Source organism: Rhodnius prolixus, unplaced genomic scaffold (genome assembly GCF_049639745.1).
Source record: "Rhodnius prolixus isolate KJV_2025 unplaced genomic scaffold, Rpr scaffold_7, whole genome shotgun sequence".
Taxonomy (NCBI): domain Eukaryota; kingdom Metazoa; phylum Arthropoda; class Insecta; order Hemiptera; family Reduviidae; genus Rhodnius; species Rhodnius prolixus.
This window is the reverse complement of record NW_027411582.1, coordinates 34,639,388-34,657,210: the sequence shown is the minus strand read 5'-3', so window position 1 is coordinate 34,657,210 and position 17,823 is coordinate 34,639,388. Positions and strand designations below refer to the sequence as shown.

At 37.9% G+C, this 17,823-nt stretch overlaps 1 protein-coding gene across 7 annotated transcripts in view; it reads left to right on the top strand.

The window, feature by feature from the left end:
- The window catches only part of LOC141447530 (lachesin-like), an 860,405-nt gene that overhangs the window by 811,373 nt on the left and 31,209 nt on the right, over positions 1-17,823 (top strand). The gene's annotated exons all lie outside the window — the stretch shown is intronic.

Below are 17,823 nucleotides of genomic sequence, written 5' to 3'. Positions count from 1 at the left end.
ATGGAGCTAACACTCCTTTCATTGGCCTGGAGCCTGTTCTGGGGATCAGCAAGGGTGTGCAGTTCGTGAGGCTCTTAGAGAGATTGGATCTGGAGAGAGCATGAAAAGAACTGGGTGATGCGTCCTGGGGTCAAACATGGGAAACATGCCCTTGCTATGTAAACAAAGAACCAAAGGAGGCTCTGGGCTTGGGCAGAAATCCAGATTACTCCTGATTACAGAGGCCTATTCACAGGGCACGGCAGGTTCAGAAAGGCATCTGTACAAATTAGGGCTTACTAGCTCGGAACCGATGTGCAGTTTGTGCCAGGAAGAGGAAGAAACGGCCTCTCAACTGTTATTCGATTGCAACGCAACGCAATCGAGCGGCTGCGCTACAGATATCTTTGGTACCTTGAGACCAAAGGAGATTATAGCGCAGAAGGAATTGGGAGGGAAAGTCCTCAAACTTCTTAGAAGGGGAGGTTTCATCTACTAGACTTAAAGGGGAAGGCACAATAAGCCTCTTGTGGCTGCGGTGCCGTGGGGCATAGGTCCCGTCCCGCCCTTTAAAATCTAAAAAAATCTAAATCATGTATCCACCATAACTTGAAAACGAAAAGTCCCGGAAGTCCAGATTCTGCCTTTCACCAAAGTGTCTTTAGAGGACGCGACAGAGTTTTTTTTTTTTGTAGGTTCCTTTCGTAAATCCCCATTTCAGTAGATTTTGAAAAGGCCCATGAGGTTTCTTTTTTTTTTGGTTGCTGGAAAGTCCTAGTGTGAAAGAAAATTCAACAGGGACCATATTTACTGAAAGGTTTTTTTCCCAATTTTCCGAATCGTTTTCCAAAATGTTTTCTACGGCTTTTTTATTCAAAGGTTTTTCTTTTTTATCGTGGGGGGGCTGAAAGTTGTTTTGGGCATTATGAGATGTAAATGAATATTTTATTACAAATCAGTACTTCCGAGAATCAAGTGAATGCTGCGTAAAAGTCCAGATGTCAGTCCAGTAGTTGTTACTAGTAGAAAGTTGCACTAATCAATATGTTGCATATTAATGCAGTTTGAGATGATTAGCTGCATTGTAAAATTCTTTACTAAAGAAAGTGCATAAATAATAAGACCTTTAGAAAAGAAAAAAATGTCTATCCAGAGATGTGATGAATTTTCAGAGCCTACAAGACTCTGGTGGCGGAAAATGTAACTGAATCCTGCTATCCAATTATTTTTTATCAACCTGTACAGTGACGGAAGTAGCTCCATTTTTTTTTTTACCAAGAGTACGTACGTATGTCCTACATATGTGAGAGATGATATGGAAGGTACGAGGAGGATGCTGGGTAAAAAAAAAAAATACCTTTTTAAGGGAATTTTTTTTTTTTTTAGAAATGGGGAAAAAAAGGGTATGTATGAGAGTGTACACTTATATTTCCTGTAATCATATGGTAGGTTTCATTGCCACTGCCTACTGAATATTTATGAGCTTTTCAACAACTTTTCCTTGTAAACAGAAGTATATAAATACTAATATCATTTTTTATCTTTCTTTAATAAGCTCTTTTATCCATTTACTTGTAAAGGCTTTCATTTTCGTGGCCCTTAAAAAGCTAGCTTTCTTGATGTAGTTAGTAACTAATGCAATTACAACTTAAATATAAAAAACTTAATACACCTGTTTTTTTTTTGCTGCACGTTTCGTAGTTTCGATTGAAAAGTAGCTAATCGTCCATCCACCAATCGAATCATTTCCGCTAATCCATCCATAAAATATCCATTCATCAATCCATCTAATCTTCCATCAATCAATCCATCCATTCATCCATAAAAAACTTCGTTACTTCTCTTTAGCGAACGAACGTGCTTTTATTGAGTTCTCTAACCAAATCTTTACTTTTTTGTTGACAGTTTTTCTCTTTCTTCCCCCCCCCCTCCAATGTAGAGTTGCCCATAAATGATTGGTTTTCTTATAGCAATGTTTCCTCCCCCCCCCCCAAATGTGTGGGTCCTACACCTTCTTCTATGAATCATTTTACGCCCAATTAAGAGGATGAGAGTCTATCCGTTACTTTTTATACCACTTCCGTTTTCCGATGAAAGCGGTTGGGCACATAGTGGTCAATCTTGATTATACATCAATCTATTTCATGGGCAAGTGTTGCTTAAATTGTTCTTCTCCGTCAAAAATATCCAATTTCAGAATAATTTTCTTTAAAAAAAAAACAGGTTTATGTAATCGCGAAAACAGTGCTCATGCCGAGTTCTGAAAAAAAAATTGTTACGTAGTATTATTTCCGGTTAGCCGAGTTTAATCGGAAACAGAGTAAGGGAAGTAAATTTATTGGAGCATTTTTTGGGAGAAACTTCTCATGCTATTAATGCAAAAGAAGGTCTATATTCTTCAGCAGTAAAAGGCTAAAACTATTCATTGGTTCACCTAAAGAGGTTTTGAACAAACGGAGGACAGAGGATGTAGCCTACAATGAGTTGGTTAAGGCTGTGGTGAAAAGAAGATATCCTCCAGTAAATCTCGTGAAGAACAGTGCCGCTTTCTTATCTATTTGGGGAGTTTTCTTAGCTACTCAGGATCGACCTACATCAACTGAGATTTAAAAAAAAAAAAAAAAAATTGGATGTACCCAAAAGAGATGTTCGAATACCAGTGCTGAGATATCAAAGAATGATGCTATATGTAGCCAAATAAATAGATATTTGTATTAACTACCTGTGGTCACATCAAGAAAAACAAGAAACCGTCGAAGAACGTTCTTCTTCTTCTTCTTCTTCTTAATAATTCCTCGTTTACCTTTCAGTGTCGAGGCGCCTCCACTAAAACTTTCCAACTATCCCTATCCCCAGTCAGATTTCTATTTCTTCTCCAATCCAAGTTCCTCTCTCTGAAATCTTCTCTCACTATCCCTTCCCATGTTTGCGCGGTCTGCCCCTGCGCCTCTTTGACCCTGCATCTTGCTATACGGCTTGTGTCCATCCTCACATCATGTGCCCAAACCATCTTAGCCTGGTGTTCTCTCAGCAGCTCTTCCACCGGCCTGACATCGAGATTAGGACCTTATAGTAGAATTTCTTATTCTATCTCTCCTCGTCTTCCCCTTTATTTTTCGAAGGAAACGCATTTCGGCTGCCTGTACCTGACTGCTGTGTTTAACCCCTTAATGCACAGTTTTTTTACAAAAAACCGCTATATTTTATATTTGATTAAGTAATTGTTAGAGCTTACAATCCCATGTAAATGATAAATATCTATAAAACGATTGCTTTTCTTTGCTTTCACATTATTTTCAATTCTCGATTATATTCGAGAGTGAAAAATTATGGTAGCATAAAGTGCAACTCCGCTCGAATTATCTCGAGTGTGCACAGTTTGGCCAGTTTAGCGCGCTCGAGTTAACTCGAGTGTGCACGTTAAGGGGTTAAGGAAGTTAGAGCCCACGATTCGCTGCCATAGGCTAAAATTGGGAGATAGGTATTTTTAAAATACCGTCGAAGAACTTTAAAGTTCAAAACCTTGCTCTATTTAGAGAGAGACCGGAAACCAAATTCTGATCAACATCCACATTTCGACGCCAGAACAAGGCACATAATAACGAAGAATGACTATAAAATGTCCGTGTAGTATATGTTTAATGCCCATGTCAGTCTAAAAAAAACAAATCACGGGAATATGTACGCCATATTTTGAAATTTTTGTTCAAAGGTGCTCGTAACACAGATCAGTGGGAAATTATTTGCCCTAACACAGTACAGATAGACGGACGGACGGACGAACACATGGTTTTACAAAACGTGAGCATATAAATTGTAAAGTTGTGGTCCGTAAATACAGCCCTGGTTTCCACTCCCCCCCCCGACGTTTTTAAAAACCTTTTGTTTGATTAAAACATCAATCAAAACGGTTTTTTTTTTTTTTTTTTGTCAACTTCCGGTGACGCATCAATGCTCGTCCAGTTTTTCATCCTTTGTGCTAAAACGGAACTGACATTTTATATGGATACATTTAAAAAGTAAAATTCTGACGGAAGCTGTAAATTAATTTAGGTTTTTATATCAATTATAAATTTCTCGTGTTTTTTTTATTATTATTATTTTGTTTTAAAATTGATCGACGGACATCTAATTATCGATTTAATTGATTTTATTTATAATAAAATAATTTCCGGTAGAAAAAAGTTTGAAAAAAGATGTACGTCAAATAAAACGGACGTATTAGTGTTTGTAATTACGAGGGTCGTTTGAAAAGTCCGTGCAAAAATAAAAACTACTTAATTTTTTGGGGTAAACCTTTTTTATTTTGCAACATAGTCTCCTTTTAGGCTTATACACTTTGTCCAACGCTGCTCTAGTTTGTTGATCCCTTCCGAATAATAGGATTTGTCCAAGTCTGAAAAATAGCCATTCGTTTCTCCAATCACCTCCTCGTTTGAATAAAATCTTTTTCCCGCCAGCCATTTCTTCATATTGGGGAACAAATAGTAGTCCGAGGGAGCCAAGTCTGGAGAATAGGGGGGATGTGAAACGAGTTGGAACCCTATTTCCATTAATTTTGCGACCACAACTGCTGAGGTGTGAGCTGGTGCGTTGTCGTGATGGAAAAGGACTTTTTTGTGGGCCAATCGTGGGCGTTTTTCTTGCAGCTCGGTTTTCAAAAGGTCCAATAACGATGAATAATATGCACCTGTAATAGTTTTACCCTTTTCCAGATAGTCGATGAGGATTATTCCTTGCGAATCCCAAAAGACAGTCGCCATAATCTTTTCGGCCGAAGGAACGGTCTTCGCCTTTTTTGGCGCAGATTCCCCCTTGGTAACCCATTGTTTAGATTGGTCTCAGGAGTGTAGTGATGTATCCATGTTTCATCCACAGTGACGAAACGACGCTTAAAGTCCTGCGGATTCTTCTGGAACAGCTGCAAACCGTCCTTGCAACACTTCACACGATTTATATCTATAACTCTATAGCTCTATAACTGACTTAAATAGCAATGTTTTAGTGATAATTGTTTCTGAGATATTGAAGGTTGAATTTTGGTGGTTTAGCAAAGGGTTCAAACTTTAAACCTGTATATCTCTCTTCCTATTGTTCCGATTTTAATGAATCCTTTACCAAATTGTAGAGAAAAGTTAGCTCTATAACTGACTTAAATAGCAATGTTTTAGTAATAATAGTTTTTTGAGATATTGAAGGTTGAATTTTGGTGGTTTTGCAAAGGGTTCAAACTTTAAACCTGTATATCTTTCTTCCTATTGTTCCGATTTTAATGAATCCTTTACCAAATTGTAGAGAAAAGTTAGCTCTATAACTGACTTAAATAGCAATGTTTTAGTAATAATAGTTTTTTGAGATATTAAAGGTTGAATTTTGGTGGTTTTGCAAAGGGTTCAAACTTTAAACCTGTATATCTCTCTTCCTATTGTTCCGATTTTAATGAATACTTTACCAAATTGTAGAGAAAAGTTAGCTCTATAACTGACTTAAATAGCAATGTTTTAGTAATAATAGTTTTTTGATATATTGAAGGTTGAATTTTGGTGGTTTTGCAAAGGGTTCAAACTTTAAACCTGTATATCTCTCTTCCTATTGTTCCGATTTTAATGAATCCATTACCAAATTGTAGAGAAAAGTTAGCTCTATAACTGACTTAAATAGCAATGTTTTAGTAATAATAGTTTTTTGAGATATTGAAGGTTGAATTTTGGTGGTTTTGCAAAGGGTTCAAACTTTAAACCTGTATATCTCTCTTCCTATTGTTCCGATTTTAATGAATACTTTACCAAATTGTAGAGAAAAGTTAGCTCTATAACTGACTTAAATAGCAATGTTTTAGTAATAATAGTTTTTTGATATATTGAAGGTTGAATTTTGGTGGTTTTGCAAAGGGTTCAAACTTTAAACCTGTATATCTCTCTTCCTATTGTTCCGATTTTAATGAATCCTTTAACAAATTGTAGAGAAAAGTTAGCTCTATAACTGACTTAAATAGCAATGTTTTAGTAATAATAGTTTTTTGAGATATTGAAAGTTGAATTTTGGTGGTTGTGCAAAGGTTTCAAATTTCAAACCACTATATTTCTAATAAATGCTAAAAAAATATTAATGAAAAGTTAATACAGTAAAATTACTCAGATGATATCAATGATATATTAATGAAATGATGGGTACTTGTTGATTTGGGTACTTTTTTGGCGTTGATTACATTGTACTTTTTGTTAGAGATAGTCTGTGGTTTCGCTTTCATTCACTATATCTCATTGGTAGTTGAACGTTAAGCCTCCGCCTGAGCCAATGTAGGCGATTATCTTTACTAATGCTTGAATTAAGTGAACAGTGGCGAAGCTCAGCTCTCCTATTGGTCACCCTGGCTTCTTTTTTTGTTATCCGCTACGTTTTCCTTTCCCTAATCTTCCTTTTATGGTTTTCCATAGCTCTTTTCTTTTTCTCAAATTAGTAACAGGGTGATCCACTTTTCTATCCTCTTGTATTGAAAAATCTCGTAGTACTTAACGATATTAAAGCAAAACTGAAGATTTCATTCAGAAAATGAGTTAGCAATAAAGAGAAAATGGGGGTCCCATTTTAAAGGGCATGGAAAAAGGGCGTTGGAGGGTTAAAAGGAAATAAGGTCCCTAGTTAAGGGTGTGGGAGAATATTTTAGATAGATTCAGATCACGTCTATTTCTCACATTTCACTCAAAGTTGACAGCACGCCAAGCCTGTGTAGGGCCTTTCTAGACAGTTCCCGGGCGTGTCGTCCATCTTGGCTTTGTAATTTTCATCCAATCCTTCTCTCTAGATTTTTTTTTGTGTAAACAAAAAAAAAATTATTTCCCTTGATTTTAGGCCTTTTTTTAGTGGGATAAAAGTTGTATTTTATTTTGGGAGAGACACATTTTAAAATAAGTCAAAGGATTCATACGTCACTGGTGATGACAATTATAAAGGTAGTTGTCATCATTAGTAAAAAAAATAAAACAGAAAAATTCACATAACTTCGTGTACACGCATGCGTGATACCTGTAATATAGAAACAGCTGAGAAGCTTTGTTTTAAAAAATAATATGATTTTTATTTTATTTATTTATTTATTTTTTATACGAGCTCAAATAAAAGCTGATTTCAACCACGCTAAAATGAGAACATAACCTTCATTCTCCTGAACAGTAAAAACAGCCTGAAACTGGCAAACATTGTGGGAGGGGGGAAAAAACATTGTGACAATAGCATTGCTCGTGTCAAAGAATAACCTTAAAACCAATTTATTCCATTAATTTTTTGATTTAATTCAGAAATGTCTTTTCAAAATCTCATAAATGTTACTGCATTTATTATTTTAAAATTCCGGCAACTGTATAATAAGCAGAATAAGCATAAATGCGTGAACGGGTAACCGTTCACTGTTAAGTAAAAAAAGTAAAGTAATTGCCTATTATTTCAGGCAGGCTTTACGTCCATCTACCAGATTAGGTCGAAGACGATTTGCAAACATACTTTACTATAAATTTCTTACATTAAAACCATTGGGAATGTAGTCTAGTACCGCAATACATCTTAGCTTTGCGGGTCTAGCCTATAACCTAACCTAACATACTTCACTATAAATTTCTCAAATTGACCATTAAATAAAATCTAAAGCCTAGATCAGGGGAATCGAACCCACTAAACCAACAATACATCTTAGCTTTGCGGGTCTAGCCTATAACCGCCTAACATACTTTACTACAAAGTTCTCATATTAAACATTAAATAAAATCTAAAGCCTAGTCCAGGGGAATCGAACCCACTAAACCAACAATACATCTTAGCTTTGCGGGTCTAGCCTATAACCGCCTAACATACTTTACTACAAAGTTCTCATATTAAACATTAAATAAAATCTAAAGCCTAGACCAGGGGAATCGAACCCACTAAACCAACAATACATCTTAGCTTTGCGGGTCTAGCCTATAACCGCCTAACATATTTTACTACAAAGTTCTCATATTAAACATTAAATAAAATCTAAAGCCTAGTCCAGGGGAATCGAACCCACTAAACCAACAATACATCTTAGCTTTGCGGGTCTACCCTATAACCGCCTAACATACTTTACTATAAATTTCTCTCATTAACCATTAAATAAAATCCAAGACCTAGAGTAGGGGATTTGAACCCACTAAACCAACAATACATCTTAGCATTGCGGGTCTAGCCTATAACCGCTCAGCTATCGTGGCGCCTCCATTCACTGTTGGTGGCCGTTTAGAGTTAACCATCAGAGCTGCAGGACAGCCAGTCTTAGGAGATGAAGATAAGCAATTTAGAGGAAAGAAAACGGTTTAGGGGATTTAAAAAGTGGGCAGATATTTTGCTTGATTGAGCCAGATTGAATAATACGGACGGGGATTGTTTAGGTTGATTTGGATTGTTGTATTTTTGGAGACGTAAAAAAGGAGCATTGATTCTGGATTGGAGTGATTGAATTAGAAGGAGATTGGGATTTTTCAGCTGTAGATGTTTCAGATGGGTACTAATAAGGCATTTTATTTACTGTGTTCCTTTATTCGCTAGTGTTAGAGCGCATGTTGTGTAGTCGTTCTTAACATTTTGTATCTGTAGCCTAACAGTCTGCCTGATTTTAATCGAATATGAGGGGTTTCCGTGTGAGTTGTTTACTGGATAAAATGTTTACTGGTCATTTTAAAGAAATAAATTTGTTGGATCGTAGCGGTTTTGTTTTTTCAATTTCCTTGGAAGTAAATTGTGGTTGAAAAAAAAGAAGAGATTGGAGTTAAAGGAGGGAGGATATTTTGGGGTTTCCAGTTTGATGAAACTATCCGGGAGTATGCTGAAGAAGCGTGTGCTCGACCTCTCCAGGACGCTGATGGAGAGTAAAACTAGGTATAGGTTAGTCGAGGGTTCCCTGGGCAGTGGTGTGGTTTGAATATTAGCAGAGTTCGCTATCCATCATCTGAGGCGGCTGGGTCCTTACATGGGGGGGCCTAGAGGCTGTAGTGGAGCATCATCTCTCTCTCTTTCTCTCTATCCGGGGGACCTGGACGGCCCTTCTAGGTCTTAGCAGCTTCCACCATGCCTTCTAGATCCACTTTCACCAAAAACCACCACTTCCCCTGGACCCGTTCTCTCTTCCTCTCTTTCGGCCATTACTCATTCCAGACATAGTTTCCGTTATGCCTCGGGTAGTGTGCTGACGTCAGAGCTATGGTGGAGAGAGGATGCGTATAGTCTGTACACGCCGGGAAGGGTAGAAGAGGGAAAACAACTCCTTGCGGAACTCCCTCTCCCCGGTGATGACGGTGGGAGAGATGTGGCCAGCTAGTTTGTACTTCTGCCCTAAAGCTCTTTACTCTTCTTGTTCCTGAAATTATAATATAGAAAGCAGTTTACCACCATTCTATCCCACGACTCCTCTGCCCACTTCGCCCTTTCCATTGTAAACCGATGGCAGTTACCAAAAGCTTCATATTTTGTACTCTCTCTCCCTTATCTCGTGTTTCCTTATCACACCACAACTTCCGATCGGTTATTTTCTTCGTTCCTTACAAGAACATCCTTCTTCTTAATCCTTAGTTCTTTAGAGGATCCCTTAGGTTTTTTTTTTAACGTAGAGTTTACTTGTTTAGTTGGGTTTTTTATTCCTTTTTTGGAGGAGTGGGTATTCCCATCGTGTGTTCATTTTCCATTTCATTTCCACCGGAAATGCATGTTTTAAAGTTATTTGAATACGAAAAAAGTTATTTTATTAAATGTTGTATTTTGAATTTGTCGTCATTGTTACTCACAACCGGAAATCTCATAAGTTTGTACTCTCATTACAGATGCTGCATGGGGGTCTTATATTAAGTTTTGTTCGAAATAGATAAACCGGATGTTCAACTTAATTATTTCTCCTTTTTTTTTTTGGTGATTTTCTCAAAAAAAAAAAAAGCTTGTAAAATTAATTATCTCAAAACTTTCTATTATAATGGCGCCCCAAGATATAGTTAACCAAGAGACCAGGGACATTTCAGCGAATTCCCTACAGGAATGGGGGATAGAGAATGTTATAAAACTCCCAGCCACTAACTAGCATAGGGCCACTTCATAAATCATCACTGTATTGTCTCCAGTAACACCATAAAAATAGCTCCTTTAACTGTTCCAACGAGCAGCTCGACATAACCTTTGTCACAGTGGCAGGGGACACAGAAATGCAAAATTTGTCGATCAAAATTAAAAACCAGAGCTTTAACAACTAATCCTTGCACTGAACCGTCTTATTTTGATTGTACAGTTACTTAATCGTAAAATTGTTGTTAATACTTTAGAAGTGTGGTTGTAATGGAAATAGACATCAGAAGAAAAACGAAAAATTTTCAAAAAATAGAAGAATAAAAATATATTTCGTAAAAAAAAAAGAAAAAAGACAAATCAGATGATTATATATACCTACAGGTAGTCCTCGAGTTAGGACGGTCTCGAGTTACGACGTTTCGTGGTTACCACTCCCATTTACAGTACAGTACTATGAAAAGCCCGCGAACTACTGTACGTGTATTGGTGTGCAGCACTGTTCAGTAGTATGAAAAGCCCGCGAACTACTGTACGTGATTTGGTGTGCAGCGGCTCGGGACCGAGGAAGACGGCGTCACCAGCATCCCAGTACGCCATTAAAACATCGTAGTCACGATCACTTTTTGCCCTTCATTATGACTCCCAAACGTGTAAGGCAGACTCCTTCTGATGGCAATGCATCGAAGAAAATGAAGGCCATCACCATGGAAGTGAAATTAGATATCGTAAAGTACGAGGGTCCTTTGAAAAGTCCGTGCAAAAATAAAAACTACTTAATTTTTTGGGGTAAACCTTTTTTATTTTTCAACATAGTCTCCTTTTAGGCTTATACACTTTGTCCAACGCTGCTCTAGTTTGTTGATCCCTTTCGAATAATAGGATTTGTCCAAGTCTGAAAAATAGCAATTCGTTTCTGCAATCACCTCCTCGTTTGAATAAAATCTTTTTCCCGCCAGCCATTTCTTCATATTGGGGAACAAATAGTAGTCCGAAGGAGCCAAGTCTGGAGAATAGGGGGGATGTGAAACGAGTTGGAACCCTATTTCCATTAATTTTGCGACCACAACTGCTGAGGTGTGAGCTGGTGCGTTGTCGTGATGGAAAAGGACTTTTTTGTGGGCCAATCGTGGGCGTTTTTCTTGCAGCTCGGTTTTCAAACGGTCCAATAACGATGAATAATATGCACCTGTAATAGTTTTACCCTTTTCCAGATAGTCGATGAGGATTATTCCTTGCAAATCCCAAAAGACAGTCGCCATAATCTTTCCGGCCGAAGGAACGGTCTTCGCCTTTTTTGGCGCAGATTCCCCCTTGGTAACCCATTGTTTAGATTGTTCTTTGGTCTCAGGAGTGTAGTGATGTATCCATGTTTCATCCACAGTGACGAAACGACGCTTAAAGTCCTGCGGATTCTTCTGGAACAGCTGCAAACCGTCCTTGCAACACTTCACACGATTTCGTTTTTGGTCATGCGTGAGCAATCGCGGCACCCATCTTGCGGATAGCTTTGTCATGTCCAAATGTTGATGCAAAATATTATGTACCCGTTCATTCGAGATGCCCACAGCACTAGCAATCTCACGCACCTTCACTCTTCTGTCATCCATCACCATATTGTAAAGTTTTTCTTAAAAAAAACTTTACTTACACAACTAATGCCTGCCACTAGTTATTAAATATGTGGGTTTGATTAAATAATAAAACTCGCTAAAGTTGTAAGTAATAACCTGATTTATTAACACGTTAACATTACTCACATTAACATTTACAAGCAACTAACGCTATTCATTACAGTCACCATTTACAACAGTCACAACAGTTTACTGTTACTTACTCACTTCGTAACGCCACAAAACTGTTCCCCGACTGACCACTGGTCCGCACTGCACCGAATTGCACTAGTCTCAGCTACACTAACACAGCTCTACTCATCAACTGACTAATTGCCCAACTAGCTACCACTGAAGCACTCCGCAACACTGACTCTCCAAGACTAACTCATAAACTTGACTAATAACTATAAACTCTAATAACTCCTTAAAACTTGCTTAAAAACTTAATTGAAACTTAATTGAAAACTGACTTCTCCAGCTGTGTCTGCCTCCTTTTAACTGCGTGCCTCCCTCCAACTGGGACTGCCCTCCTCCAACTCTCTGAGCATAAGTTTCCACGCCCTCCTGATGTTCATTGGCTGGAGAAAACATACTGCCACCACCTCAGCTGTGAGCCGCCTCCTCCCATTCTCTGTCTCTCTCCAACTCCGGCTGTCTCACTCTCACCTGTCAATCACTGGCTGGGAAACACATATGCCACCACCCCAACGGAGGCCTTTCTCTTAGCTGGCTTTTACACAGGTCACTAACTCCTTGAACAATCTAGCCCTTTCCTTTCTAGTTCAGGTATAGACCGGCTCTTTTGTCTACACAGTGGTGGCCTGTTACCGGCATTAGTCGCTTAACCCCTAGAACAATCTAGGCCTTACTTTTCTGCCACAAGTAGATACCGCCCCTTTTGTTTATGCAGTGGCGGCCTGTTACTGACTTTGGTCGTTCAACCTCTAGAATAATCTAGGCCTTTCTTCTCCGCCCAGGTCAACTTCGTTACAATATCATGGATTTTATCAATGATTTCTGGAGTAGTAACCTCAACAGGGCGTCCAGAACGTTCAGCGTCACTTGTGCCCATATGGCCACTCCGAAAATTTTGAAACCACTTATAAACTGTTCTAATCGAAGGTGCAGAGTCACCATAATGTTTATCAAGCTTCTCTTTAGTCTCCTGAGGCGTTTTGCCTTTCATAAAGTAGTGTTTAATCAACACACGAAATTCTTTTTCGTCCATTTTTTGAAAATCACTCGACTTCCTCGATTCAAACGAATGCCAAACACAAAGAAATAGACCGATCTGGCTGAAACTTGGTGTGTGTTCATCCAAGAGATGCTACTAACTAAACATAACCTCGATACGCGCCAGTGTTGCTATCTCTCTGACTTTGCACGGACTTTTCAAACGACCCTCGTACACTACTGTTTTTTATTACTGTTTCATTTCATTATTAAACGTACTGTACACAGTATTTTATATGGTTTTTTTGATAATTATGTAGGGTACTGTGTTAGGATAGGCTAAGTGCTTACAGTACTGTACTGTACTGTATATGGTGCAGTTTACGTACGTATGTTCCGACTTACGTCGAAAAAACGGTTTACGATTTCGCATAGGAACGGTTCAACGTCGTAAGTCGAGGACTACCTGTATTTAGAGAACCTTAATTGTAGACAGCTGACATTATTGGGAAAATTATTATTAAAAATTGAGGGGATTTCATTAAAAGGAAGTCCTGAGAGTGGTCAGAGTGTATTTATTTTTTCTGGTCCAGTTGATAAATTTACATTCTCTCTAGTTCATTAATTAGCAGGGCAAAATAACAGTAGTAAACAAGTGACCTAGCGCATTGTAAACATAAAAGTACCAGAAATTGGTCCATGAAGCTGCGGGAGAGATAGAGGAGGGTGCCGTGAATAATACACCTGTAGTGCTAATTAATAGGTGATGTTGTCATTAGGGTGGAGGGGTTAGTAGAGAATGACCCAGACTTGTAGCTGGCAGTCTAATTTGGACCTTTCCCAACGTATCAATCAGCATTTCCTCTCCATTGGTCCCAGGTTCGTCTAAATTTCTAATTTAATCACTAAGCGTTTTTTTTTTTGTATACCCTCCACCACCCACGCCTCTCAATTTAATTAGTATCATTAGGTTTTCTTTGATCATTTTTTATTCACTTCAATCGTTTCGTTTTGAATCATTTTTGTAATGAAATTGTATATATTTCGTAATCATGTCAAACATGCGACTGTGCATTTTTTCCTACTCTATTTTGTTTTATTCATCACTTTATGCCTGATCGACCATCAATAAATTCAATATTAATTTCGAAAATTCCCCTAAATGCGGTGCAATTATAAAGGAACATTAGACTGGCAGCAATGAAGGTATTGATTGATCTTGCTGGAGATCCTGAAGATTTGACAACTTCACCAGTAAGTCCTCCCCGATTTCTAGAGAACTGGCTCGGTTCGTTTCCGGTTTTTTTGTTATGACCCTTCTTGTAAACAGACTAGTGCGTAAAAAGGAAAAAACAACAACAAGAATTATGCACTGTGGACAAAGTACGCTACCTTGGACTTCAACCTAGAAGCAAACGGTTGACATGGAATCCACCCATACTAGACTGAAAAGACAAGAAACTAACCAACGCTAACAAAACTTCTCGCCAGACTACTTGACAAACGTTCGAAACTTAACCTACAAAACAAAAGACTCTTATACCTGTTGTTACTGCGACCTATTTGGTCATACGGCATCGAAGTACCAGAGATCGACTAAGCGTTCCAACTCACTACGCCTCCAGGCATTACAGTTCAAAAATACTACGAAAACTTCTTAACGCTCCCGTTCTATGTATCTAACCTCACTATCCATAATGATCTCAAAATCTCCATTTCATTACAGATCTTGCTAACACTCGTTTCTTCAAATTTCATTCCTCTACAGCAGATCATCCTAACACTCTCATAGAACACCTATCTTCCCCCACATTTCCAGGTAATCCTCTAAGGAGACTGAAGAGAAGATGGCCTCGTGATCTTCTCTTATCGTGAGAGCAAAGCACGTGGAGTGGTACCACTGGGTGCCTTCTCCATTGAAGATTTTCTTTTATTTTTTTCTATCAGGAACCCACATTCGCTTGTTGCAACAACTGTTGCAGTTTTTTTTTTTTTTTTTTTTTTTTTTTTTTTTTTTTTTTTTTTTTTTTTTTTTTTTTTGCCTTCTGGGCATGCAGATTAGCCAAACTGTTGCAGTTGTAAATTCCAATAAAAGATTTTTTAAAAAAACAAGAATTAGGAAAGAAATTAAAGTAAAGTTAGTAAAGTAATGCCTATTTTTTAAGGCGGGGCTTAACGTCCAACTACCAATTAGGTGTCGTGGACGGAGGCGACTAGCAAACATACTTTACTATAATTTTCTCATATTAACCATTAAATAAAATCCAAGGCCTAGACCAGGGAATCGAACCCACTAAACCAACAATACATCTTAGCTTTGCGGATCTAATCTATAACCGCTCAGCTACCGTCGCGCCTTAGGAAAGAGTTTAGCTCAGTGGTAAGTGAACTGGATTTCCACGCGGAGATTTCTCTGGATTCAAATCCAGTGGTTTTGTCCCTCAAATTTCTTCTTCCTAGTAGATGGCTAGTTCAAATAGTCTTGCATGACACCGCTTTCGCTTGTGATTCTCACTTTATATATTCGCCATAACTAGTTCAGAGGTAGATCTCTTTAAAATAGAGCACAATTAGTTTAGGAATAGTGTGGGGTTAGTTTTTCTGTTCCTCCGGGGGCTCTACTGCCGAACATCTTTATTGTCTGGTCATATAAAAGGTGTGAATGAAGTTTAGAAAGTTACCCAGTTGCAACTTATTCTTCCGGAAAAATGGAAAATATATTTATCCACAGCCACTTCATTCCAATTTTCATTCACGGCAGATCAGTTGTGGCAGCTTCTTCCTGGAGCTGATACAATGCCATCGCCAACATTTCCCCTTCTGAAATCCTTCGTTGATACCACTCAATCCACGCAAGTTTTCTAAAAATCGAAACCTCTAGAGGATGCTGGTGGGATTTCTCTGTGAAGGTTGTACTGTAAGGAACTTGCATGGCATCAGTAAAAACGGATGAGACACAATATGGGTATTTAAAGTATCACAAATGCCTTCTTAATTAGCCATACGGTTTTTGCGTTGTAAACGGAAATCTGTGCTTATCTGCTGAGATACAATGAAATTTGCAGCTTCCGCATTTCCTATTGGTAATCTTAATGGAAGTTCAATTTATAAGGGAAACTTTACATTTGAAGAATATCGATTGGGCATCGGTTGGGTTTTTAGCGATTTTTTAGCACAAATTTCAAGTTTACACGAACTTTAAACGCATTAATTGCGGCAAGAGATGTGATCGCAATAAATATGTTTATAAATAATATACTTGCTTTTTTTTGTAATGAAAGCATTGGATGAAACAAAATGTTATTTAAAATGGAATTTGGAAGGTTATATTTATTTGATAACAGTGGTGAGAAGGTAAAATTTTCTCTATTTGTGGTTAACATATGCTCGCTCTTTCTTCTTTCTTATTCTCCCTCTTCCTCTCGCTCTTCCTCTTCCTCTTCTTTGAGATAAAGTCAGCCTTGATCTCCACCAATATACGTTATTAATAATAATAATAATATCAGCATGTTTGTAATGCTTTGTTATGTACGATGTGGTTAACCAATACTTCATGGTTGTAGAAACATAAAGAAGGTTATATAGTAAACATTTTGGTCTCGGTAAACTCTACGTATATACTGCTCTTCACATAATATCAGTCAGTCTTCCTATTTACTGCTTTATCTACTATATACTTGAATATATACATGCTAGAGTTATGTTGGAATATCTAGAGATGGTTCAAAGCTTGCTCAGATTTTGTATTTTCGGTTAAACAGAGAGAGATAGATCTCTTCTTGCTTTCATTCTTCCCGCGCCAAGTTTCTATCATATTCCCGTAATTTCTATTTTTACTCTACATCTGCCTTTTTATCGATATATCATTCTCTAATCGATCTCTGCTCATTCCTTCGCTCCTTTTCTTTCCAATACTATGTTCCCATTTATAGGTGGGAGGTGAATTGATTGTGAATCCAACAAAAAATTCAAAATCACGTTATTCTCCAAAGCCATTGCTTAACAGCTGCTGTACAGCTGTTATTCATGGCAATACTAAGAGTAAGATCTTTGGGACCAATGAACGGAGTTGGATGATGCTCCAATCCTGGCCAGTCCTTGAATTTGTCCTTGTGATAATTAAGCGTGATTAGATGGGTTTTTGAAACATTGGAATGTTTCGAAAAACTTCATTGTTTCCATAAAGTAGTTAAAGTAATCGCCTATTGTTTTCAGGCGGGGCTTAACGTCCAACTACCAATTAGGTATCGTGGACGAAGGCGACTAACAAACATACTTTACTGTAAATTTCTTTTAATAACCATTAAATAAAATCCAAGGCCTAGACCGAGAATCGAACCCAGTACCACAATACATATTAGCTTTACAGATCTCGCCTCTAACCGCTCGGCTACCGTGGCGCCCGCCTCATTGTTTCCATATATTACTCATGTTTAATTTTAATAAAATGCTGCAGTTGCTAAATTTTGCCACACAGCTCCCTCAGAATCACGCCTATATTCTCCGAGAAAAATGATTCAAATTTCAATCTGGTAGGTCTACTAAAGACGTTTTGTACCATCCATAGTTTCAATGAACCCAATTTGGCAACTGTCTAAAAAGTTACAGAAAATGAGAAAAAGTCTCTCTAGCTGTTAAGTTTTTTTGTTGTTGTTGTGATATTATGATCTTCTCTGGCTGCTGCAAAGTTCATCTCGCAATCTCAAACAGGACATCAGAAGCCGTTTCCTTTACTTCCTGACATTGTCTACTCAGATGTTACCGGGTTTTTACCCTTCCCCCACTAATGTGAGAAAAATGTTTTCTGCTTCCCTACTTTGTCCTGCAATGAGAGGACAGATTGCCAGAAAAGTAATCTTGATTCCTGGTCCCTTGATTCTGTAATTTACACAGATCGGGCGTAATACCTTTTTTTTACTAAGGATACCTGGAATTCTGGTTATTCACGTTATTCTCCAAAGCCATTGCTTAACAGCTGTTATTCTTGGCAATACTA